The sequence below is a fragment of the Pleurodeles waltl genome, chromosome 11 (genome assembly GCF_031143425.1).
Source record: "Pleurodeles waltl isolate 20211129_DDA chromosome 11, aPleWal1.hap1.20221129, whole genome shotgun sequence".
Lineage (NCBI taxonomy): Eukaryota > Metazoa > Chordata > Amphibia > Caudata > Salamandridae > Pleurodeles > Pleurodeles waltl.
This window is the reverse complement of record NC_090450.1, coordinates 124,061,009-124,070,606: the sequence shown is the minus strand read 5'-3', so window position 1 is coordinate 124,070,606 and position 9,598 is coordinate 124,061,009.

Genomic DNA, 9,598 nt, shown 5'->3' with positions numbered 1-9,598 from the left:
TGCACACCAAAGTCCAATCTTTGTCCCGTTTCACAGGCAGAGGCAGCAACTGCATGATAGCCCAACATAGCACAGTCACAGGCAAGGGCAGCACTTCTCCTCAGCTCTTCTCTTTGACAAAGGTTCCTCTTGATTCCAGAAGTGATCTAATTTCCAGGGTTTTCGGATCAACTACTTATACTCTTATCTGCCTTTGAAGTAGGTAAACTTCAAAGGAAAGTCTCTCTTGTTTGTAAGATTCTGCCTTGTCTAGGCCAGGCATTTTCTTGCTTAAATCATTCTGTGACTCTGCCTGTTTGTGGATTCCCTGTCTGAGTCAGTTTGACAGTTGGGCTGTTTGCACCTCTCTCTAGACAGTGACACAAAGAGAGCTGGGGTGTAGCCTGCAAATCCTGATGGGCCATCTGTGCTAGGCGGTAGGGGAGGAGTGGTCACTTAAACCTGAAAGGGCTGTGGCTGCCCTCACACAATGCAGTCTCCAACCCCTTGGGGTGTGTCTGGGGCCTGGCCTGGGCAAGACAGGATTTCACAAGAGAGACTTTTCTTTGAAGTAAGCCTACTTCAAAAGCCAAAATGGGTATACGAAGGGCACCCTAAACCACAGACTTTCGATCACTTCTGGACATCAAGGGGACCTCTACCTGGAGAAGAGCTGAGTAAAAGTCCTGCCCTGCCTGTGACTGTGCTTTGTGGAGCTATCCTGCAGTTGCGGCTTCTGCCTGATGAAAGGAGACAAAGACTGGACTTTGTGTGCCTTCCGGCTTCTGAAGATATCTCCAAGGGCTTTTCCTGAGCTTGCTTCCTGTTGTTGAAGTCTCAGGGCCATCAAAGACTTCTCCTGCCAGCACCTGGACTCTCTACTGAGACTCCTACCCTGCCAAGTGGTGCCCTATCCAGTTCCTGGTGCCTTGGAAGGTGAAGCTGGCAGCCCAAGACTTAAAATCCACGCACAGACTGCCGTGCGGGGAAAATAACAATGCACCTTCCGAGATGCGGCTGAAAAACGAAGTGCCGCCGGCATCGCGGCAGAAATCAACGCTCCACAGGCATTGCAGCTGGAAAATCGACACACGTAGCTGGAAGAACAACGTGTAACATCCGCTGACGGAAGCTGATGAAGTTGCAACCCACATAGCGCGGTTTTTCTGATACCGTGAAGCAGGATTTTCGACGAAAACCTTGCTGGGTGCAGAAAAACGATGCAATGCCTGCCCGGACCCGAGTGCTTGCCCGGATTGGCGCATAGCTCTCCTGCGGAGAGGAAAAATGACGCACGCCGACCTGACCGGAGAAGGAGAAATAATGCACGATCTCGCTTGCGGTTGAGAAATCGACGAACCGCTTACCTTTTTTCGACCCACACTTGCCCGTGCATGTTATTTTGACGCTACCCAGGTACTTTTCAATGCTAACAGTGTTTTTACTGTTTTCTCATGCATTTAAGACTCTTTTGAATTTAAAATTATTAAATTAACTTGTGTATGTTGGATTTTTGTCGTTTTGGTCTTTTTTTGTTTAGATAAATATTTTATTTTTTTCTAAACCTGTGTTGTGCCATTTTGTAGTGTTTTCACTGAGTTACTGTGTGTGTTGGTCAAATACTTTACACCTAGATCACTGAAGTTAAGCCTGTCTGCTTGTGCCAAGCTACCAAGGGGGTGAGCGGGGGTTAACTGAATGTGGTTCTCCTTTACCCTGACTAGGTGAGTGTCCTTGCTTGGGCAGGGGATAACCAGACTGCCAACCAAAGCCCCCATTTCTAACAGTAGGCTTTCCCTCCTAAATCACAGCATCATATTTACATTATAGCATTAAAATGACACTCAGGCACTGCTACATAAGGAAAAAACACAGACAAGGCACTCTAGCAACTTCCAGGACAACATGGACCTACTACTGCTACAGATAGGCACACAGAGGCAATGACAACAATGATGCCAAGCACCACTAGCACCAAAAGCACCACCGCATCACCCTCCATCACCACAACAGCAACCACAAAGGCAGTGCAGGAGAAGGAAGTGCATCTATTGCCAATGGATGTCAATCCTTGGCCTCGGAGAAGAAGAGGTAAACCAGTATTACCTTCTTAGGCAGGAGTCCAGTGTCCAGCAGATCCACCTTATTACACCCACAATCACGGCGACAGTTGACAGTGTGACAAATATACCATCCCTGACAAAGCTCCTAGCTGTGCTGCTCATGCTGGTCTCTGGCTCCTTCCAGACGACTGTAGCACGAGTGGGCGGAATATCACAGCTATCCTTCTCTGCCTTCCTGCCATCTGTATTGGACGCTATAATTCGCATTCACTGCCACATCCTCTTCCCCAACACCCAGCAACTGCAGCAGGAGACAAAACAAGGATTTCATGCAATTGATGGGTTTCCACATGTGATGGGTGCCATGGATTGCACGCACGCCCAATTTGTCCCTCCTGCTGCAAAAGGACATCTTTATTGCAACAGGAAGCCCACAAACTCCATCAACGTGCTGGCCATTGTATACCATCGGGGGCTCTTTACCAATGTGCTGGCAAAATACCCTTGCTGCGAGCTTTATGCTTACATCTTCAGGCACTCCATCATTACCCAATGCTTCCAGGATGGACATTGTGGAAATGGCCTACTAGTAGGTCAACAAGCAGCAACTACATAACACATACAACAAGCATTCATATGGGGCAAACAATACACACACCACACTCTGCACACACGGATAGGGACTCATGGATGACTGCTGATCAACACATATGCTACATGCATCACTCCTCACATCCAATGCACCTTCATCCTCACATGTAGGGTCCTATGTCCAAGCCCCTGGTGCCACCGGAGCGTCACTTTTAGGGACGCTTTGTTGGAGCAATGCCCTGCTCTGTATTTTCAAGGCAGGGTTAAGCACTTTTTGTGTCTTAACGCCACCTTGCAAATATGACCCCTTCACACGCATCACTTAGCATGGAAGGGGCGTGCAATGGGTGTTGCTGTGGGTGTTCCACTGCAGCACACATTGCATTTTGGCACTGCCCCACATTTATGAGCATTCGTAAACCTGAGGCAGCACCAAAAATGATCGCCACACTAGGGGTGGCATTAGCATGGTGCAACGACGGGAAATACCTGAATTTCTCATTTGTTTATCTTTTTCTATGTGTGCTGCATTCTGAAGCACACAAAGAGTAAATCAGAATCATTGATTGATTATGTGCAGGAAGGGGTACTTTCCTGCACATAAACAACCAACCCCTCACTGCAGGCATTTTTGCATCATGACGCTAGGGTGCCTACATTGGAGCTCGGCAGCTGACTTGGCGCCAATGTAGGAGGAGAGAACAGAAATGCACTGTATCTAGTAGATATGGTGCATTGCTGCCCTCTCCCGGTGGCGCAGGGTGGTGCAGCATGACACTTTGTGCCCGTCCTGCACCACAGAGACTTGTAACTTAGCCACATACATTGCAATACATCTCAAGCTACTTTGCCACAGTTTTCATGATGTCTAGACACACACATGCATGCTAGCCAGGAAATAAGGATAACAGTCTGTGTGCAAGGGAGGTGTAGAATGTCCACGAGGGGAAGGGTTCACATGCAACACACAGGGCATAACACCAGTCTCATGGCACACACCACACAAACGAGGTACAAACTCACACATCACTGCTCGTTGGCAGGTCACATGTTGCTGGACAAATGTACAATAATCTGCAATATCACACACATCTTGCATGGGTGAACTGCCATGCCACAAAAATCACACAATCACCATGCCCCTGAGGCTGTACCCTTGACTGGAAGCTGTACCACCACACACAAATACAGTCATGCATGCAAACAGGAACCCACACAATGCGAGATGCAAGTCTGAATGTCTACTTCATAGACAAATACTGTGTAAGGCCGGTTGGAAAGAAACACAAGGGCAAGTCCGACACTGTCTCTCCTCTTCCATTGCAGCTGACCAAGGATATGGCATCCAGCTGTGGTTCATGACACCATATGGCAACCCACAGAGCGCAGAATAAAAGGCATACAACCAGGCACACATCTAAGTCAGGAATGTTGTTGAGAGGACATTCGGCTTCCCGAAGTCCTGTTTCAGATGCCTTGATGTATCGGGGGAGAGTCCTATATTCACCACCCCTTGTTTACAAAATTATCTTGGTGTGTGTCATATTACACAACATTTGTGTGCAAAATAATGCCCCCTGGGACGGACAGATGGAGAACCCCAGAGAGGAGGATGAGGACAATGATGTCCCACCACAACATGGGGAAACAACAAATACTGCTACTGGGGCACAGAGATGTGCACACATTGTGCAGAACGTCTTTGCATTAACATTGAAACCAATATCTCACATTACACCAATTTCTAAATCAATCTCTTAATCATACATTTGTCTTGGAGCATCTGTCACATTCAAATGCAACATCAACTCATCCACATCTAGGGAAGCATGACTAGGCTACAACAGTTGGCAATCAAGTAGGAACACTCTCAGGAAGACCAAACAACTACTCACAATGCATTGATAAAGGAATGTGTGGGTGTAATGTATACATTGCCAGTTGAACATACATTTTACAATGAGGCACACATATCACACAAGTCTGTATGGTTGAAATTTTACAACAGCCAAATTGGAACTCCATGTGATGAGTTCTCTCCGTATGCCAGGCCTAGGTAGGACAAGAGTAGTCAGTACCTTCAACAGTAGGTACCTGTCAGCTATGTGATAACACAATGACTGACTGTCACAATCACAGGTGATAACTTACAACATACCCCACAGTGGCACTTGGATGTATGACAAATAGTGAGTGAACTACAGAGGACACTGCATCTGTATGTCTAGGCCTGCCTTACTCAAATCAGTTGTCATCTTGCATGTATGTGAAACAATGTCATAGCATGTATCGTACAGTTGGCAAACATATTGGTGGTCATTACAACCCTGGCGGTCAGTGTTAAAGCGGCGGTAAAACAGCCAACAGGCCGGTGGCAAAAAAAATGGAATCACGACCGTGGTGGAAACCACCAACATAGACAACCACTTTAACACTCCGACCGCCACGGCGGTACAAACAAACACCGTGGCGGTAACTGCCAACAGACAGGCGGAAGACAAGGTTCCACCCACTGTATTACAACAGCCCAATCCGCCACCTTTTCCGGGGCGGATTCACCGTGAACAAAAACACGGCGGAAACAGGACTTGGAAGGGAAAACGCTCACCTCTACACACCCCACGAGGAACCAGGACGCCATGGAACCCGAGTTCCAGATACTCCCAGCCTTTGTCTTCCTGCTCCTCTACCAGGAACATCAATGACAGTGGAGAAGACCACGGTGAGTACTGCACCTACGACACAGGGGAGGGGGAGGAAAAAAGAGTGACACACACACTCAACACTCCCACCCCACCCGCACCCACTACAACACACACACAAGTACATGTTGATACATTACATTTACAACCCCCAAGCCCCCCTGGAATGCAAGGACAAAAGGAAATGAGTTGAACGTTTGTAATCTATTAAAATAAAGTAATCAAAAATATATATATATTTACACTATAAACAAATATATACACCAAGAATACAAGTCCAAGGTATTCCACCATTAAAGTCTGTGGACCACTGGGCCCAAAATGCATGGTCGAGGCCCACACAAGATACCCGATCAAAAACGGAGAGACCACTGCTGGGGCATCAGATAGAAATACAACAGGCACCTCAGGGGGAAGGGAAAGGGGGGCACCTCAGCCGGATGAGTGCATGACGCCAGATCCACTAGGGGGCTCCATGCCCACTGCTGTATCCTGGGGAGTGCAAAGCCACAGTCTCACAAATCTTTACAGTGGGTGGTTTGCCCACTGCTGCATCCTGGGGAGTGCAAAGCCACAGTATCACAAGTCTTTACAGTGGGTGGGTTGCCCACTGCCGCATCCTGGGGAGTGCAAAGCCACAGTCTCACAAGTCTTTACAGTGAGTGGTTTGCCCACTGCTGCATCCTGGGGAGTGCAAAGCCACAGTCTCACAAGTCTTTACAGTGGGTGGTTTGCCCACTGCTGGATCCTGGGGAGTGCAAAGCCACAGTCTCACAAGTCTTTACAGTGGGTGGTTTGCCCACTGCTTTATCCTGGGGAGTGCAAAGCCACAGTCTCACAAGTGGATAGCAGTCTCCGCTGGTTCTGGAGGGGGCTTTGTGCCCAGAGTGCTTCAACCTGCCAAGGACTCAGGTAGTGGATGTGATACTCCACTGGTTCTGGAGGGGGCTTGGTGCCCAGAGTGCTTCATCCTGCCAAGGACTGAGGTAGTGGATGTGAATCTCCACTGGTTCTGGAGGGGGCTTGGTACCCAGAGGGCTTCATCCTGCTCGTGGCGGCCTCAGTAGCGTCAGAGCTTTTGGCGCTCATTGGCCTGCGGTGCTGGTGGCGGCGGTATCCTGTTCAGCTGTGCTGGTGGCGGCGGTGTCATGTTCAGGGGTGCTGGTGGCGGCGGTGTCCTTGGCAGCGGTGCTTGTGGCGGCGGTGTCCTGTTCGGCGGTGCTTGTGCCGGCGGTGCCCTTGGCAGCGGTGCTTGTGGTGGCGGTGTCCTGTTCAGCAGAGCTGCTGGCGGCTGTTTCCTGTTCGAGGTGCTGGTGGCGGTCTTGTCCGCCGTGCAGGTTTTCGGCGACTTGCCTGTTTTTCTGTGCCCCTTCCCCACCTGTACTGCCATTTGATAAGTTTTGTTTTGACCAATGACTTTGTGTTTCACCACTGCGCATATTAGTTGCTCAATGTTCACCAGTAGCACATGGTATGTTTTGTTCAGTTGAGCCGCCTATGGGCTTTGACATTGCATTAGTCATTACATTCTGTATTCTGCCTATTGGCTTTGACATGGCATTAGCCATTACTTTCTGTATTCAGTTTAGCCGCCTACGGGCTTTGACATTGCATTAGCCATTACATTCTGTATTCTGCCTATTGGCTTTGACATGCTGTATCCAGTCTAGCCGCCTATTGGCTTTGACATTGCATGCCTATTGACTTTGACATGATATTAGACATTGCATTTTGTATTCAGCTTGGCTGCCTGTTGGCTTTGACATGATATTATACATTGCATTTTGTATTCAGCTCAGCTGCCTATGGGCTTTGACATGATATAAGACATTGCATTTTGTATTCAGCTTAGATGCTTATTGGCTTTGACATGACACTAGACATTGCATTTGATATTTAGGTTAGCTGCCCATTGCCTTTAACGTGGAGTTAGACATTGCAGTTGAGAATCCAAGCTGTATTTTTCCAAGCTGTGTTTTTGCACCAGAGAACCAAGATGTTTTTCTCACAGTAGACTAGACATGATAAGAGAGAGTACATGGGTGTTGTTTTTCTCTCCGCTGGAGCTTGGGAACAGGAGTAGTCTTGGAGACCTGGCCAGTCTCCAAAAGGCTTGCTCAGTTTCCCAGGTCTGAGAGGAGGGGGCATACCTTTGTAACGAATGTAACAGGCTGCAGAGAGTCAGATTCGAATCTGCCGGACCTCGTGCTGGAGCTTGGCGCCAGCTGCCAGCAATCCCGTGTGGGTAGATGAATCTCTCTTTCTCGCGGCTGACAGGGGTCCTCAGCTTGCAGACCTTAGAAAGATGAAGCTGTGAATAGTTCCCCCACAGTGAAGTATTTGTTTTGCTTTGCATTCAATATCTTATAAATATAACCTGCTGTGTATATTGCAAACTGATATATTTTGTTTGATTAACGCGGACTTGAAAGCTACTAATTCGTCATACATAAAATATTGTGGTTGGGGAAGAATTAACAACAATAAAAGTCTTCTTTGACCTCAGAAGTGCATTTCTGTTGTGTTATGTTAGTGCTTAGAAACTAGATAAGAGGAAAGCACTACAATTGGTACCAGGAGTGGGGTCGGTCATTAAGAGGTGATTAAGAAGGGGTTTGACGAGTTAGTAGATTTCTAAGTGCACACTTTAAAAGTGTAATTGTTTTTTTGTTGTTTAGAGAGTTACAGAAATTGTTTTTTGTTGTTTGGAGAATCACAGTAGCACGGCAGACCATGTCATGTGTTGTTAAACTGCCTGATGGTGCTACGAAAAACTGTGAATTGTTTGTTGTTTGGAGAATCACAGTAGCACGGCAGACCATGTCATGTGTTGTTAAACTGCCTGATGGTGCTAAGAAAAACTGTGAATTGTTTTCTGTTTGGGGAATTACAGAAGAAAATGCATGTGTAGAAAACGTGTGTTTTGGAAGTAATGATGACAGAAAGGTCTGGATACCTTTATCTGCTTACAGAGAAATGCAGGAGAAATGTAGGAAGTTGGAACATGAAAATAGAAATTTACGTGAGCAAATTAGCCCGACTGAAAGTTATAAAAGGGCTGTTTTTGAAGAATCTTTCTTGTCCCATTCCAGTAATGAGGGGGTTAAGACAGCTCCGAGCTGCACTGAGTATTCCTGTGAGCCAGGGTTTTTGGCAGCCAAAATGCATTCCTTAACTGATAACACGGACGAGAGAGCTCAGAATGTGATTTACGAGTTACCGTTGCAAAATGCACAAGTAAAACGAAGGATTTTAGAGCAAGACACCCCGAGTTTCATTAGCTTGTTTGATTTTTGGGAAAAGAATAGCCCTCATTTGAGTGAAATCCTAACACTTTTGTATATGGTCACTGTGAAAAATTATATGCAGCTGCGCGCTTGTGATTTGGCAAATGAAATAATGCAGACTTTAGGTTTTTGCGCAGTGCAAGAAGGAAATACTTATGTACATGTAAATCATGAACAAGGGAAGAAAATAGTGCCCCTAGCTAGAATCATACAATGGATCTGGTACTTGCAAGACAGGGCTAGAGTACCACAGGTAAAAGAATTACCAGTGAAATTGTGTGCACCATTTGAATTCGTGTCTACTGAAGATAAAAAGCATGTTTGTTTTACTAATGATTCATTGACTGAAATGTTGTTTTCTGGCACAGGAGAAGGAACAGCGTTGTATAATGTGTGTCAGATTTTAAAGCAAGAGCTACGTGAGATGTGTCATTTTTACGCTGATTTTTGGTTCTTTGATAATGTTTTAGCCACATGGCTTGTACCTAACTGGTTCAATTACCTTGCAGATGTTAATGAGAAAAATTCAGAGAGAGAAGTGTACACCCAGAACAATGCCTTAGTGGGGATGGCTAAGTGGGTGCCCCAGAAATGTGAACAGCGGAGAGAAAAAGCCACTTACAGGTGGGCAGAGATGAGAGAGATGCACATTCCCCTAGATTTGATAAAAACTGTGCAGCACGCACAAAAGCAATCTGTCATGCAAGCAGTCACAGAGCAGTTGGGGAGAGGAAAGTTACCAGGACAGAAATGGCAAATTGATCAGGTTTTAGGGAGAGTGATTGCTGCAAATTACCAAGGAAAAATCGAAATTATGCTGATACCTAGAAAAGAATCTGATTCATTCATACAAATTGGAGACAGAATGGCCCAACTTGACAAAAATGCAGTGAATGGAGGTTTGGTAAAGAAGGAGTCTGCCCCAGCCCTTCTGACAGTGCAAGAAAAGGAAAGCTGTGGCGCAGCAGATAAAAAC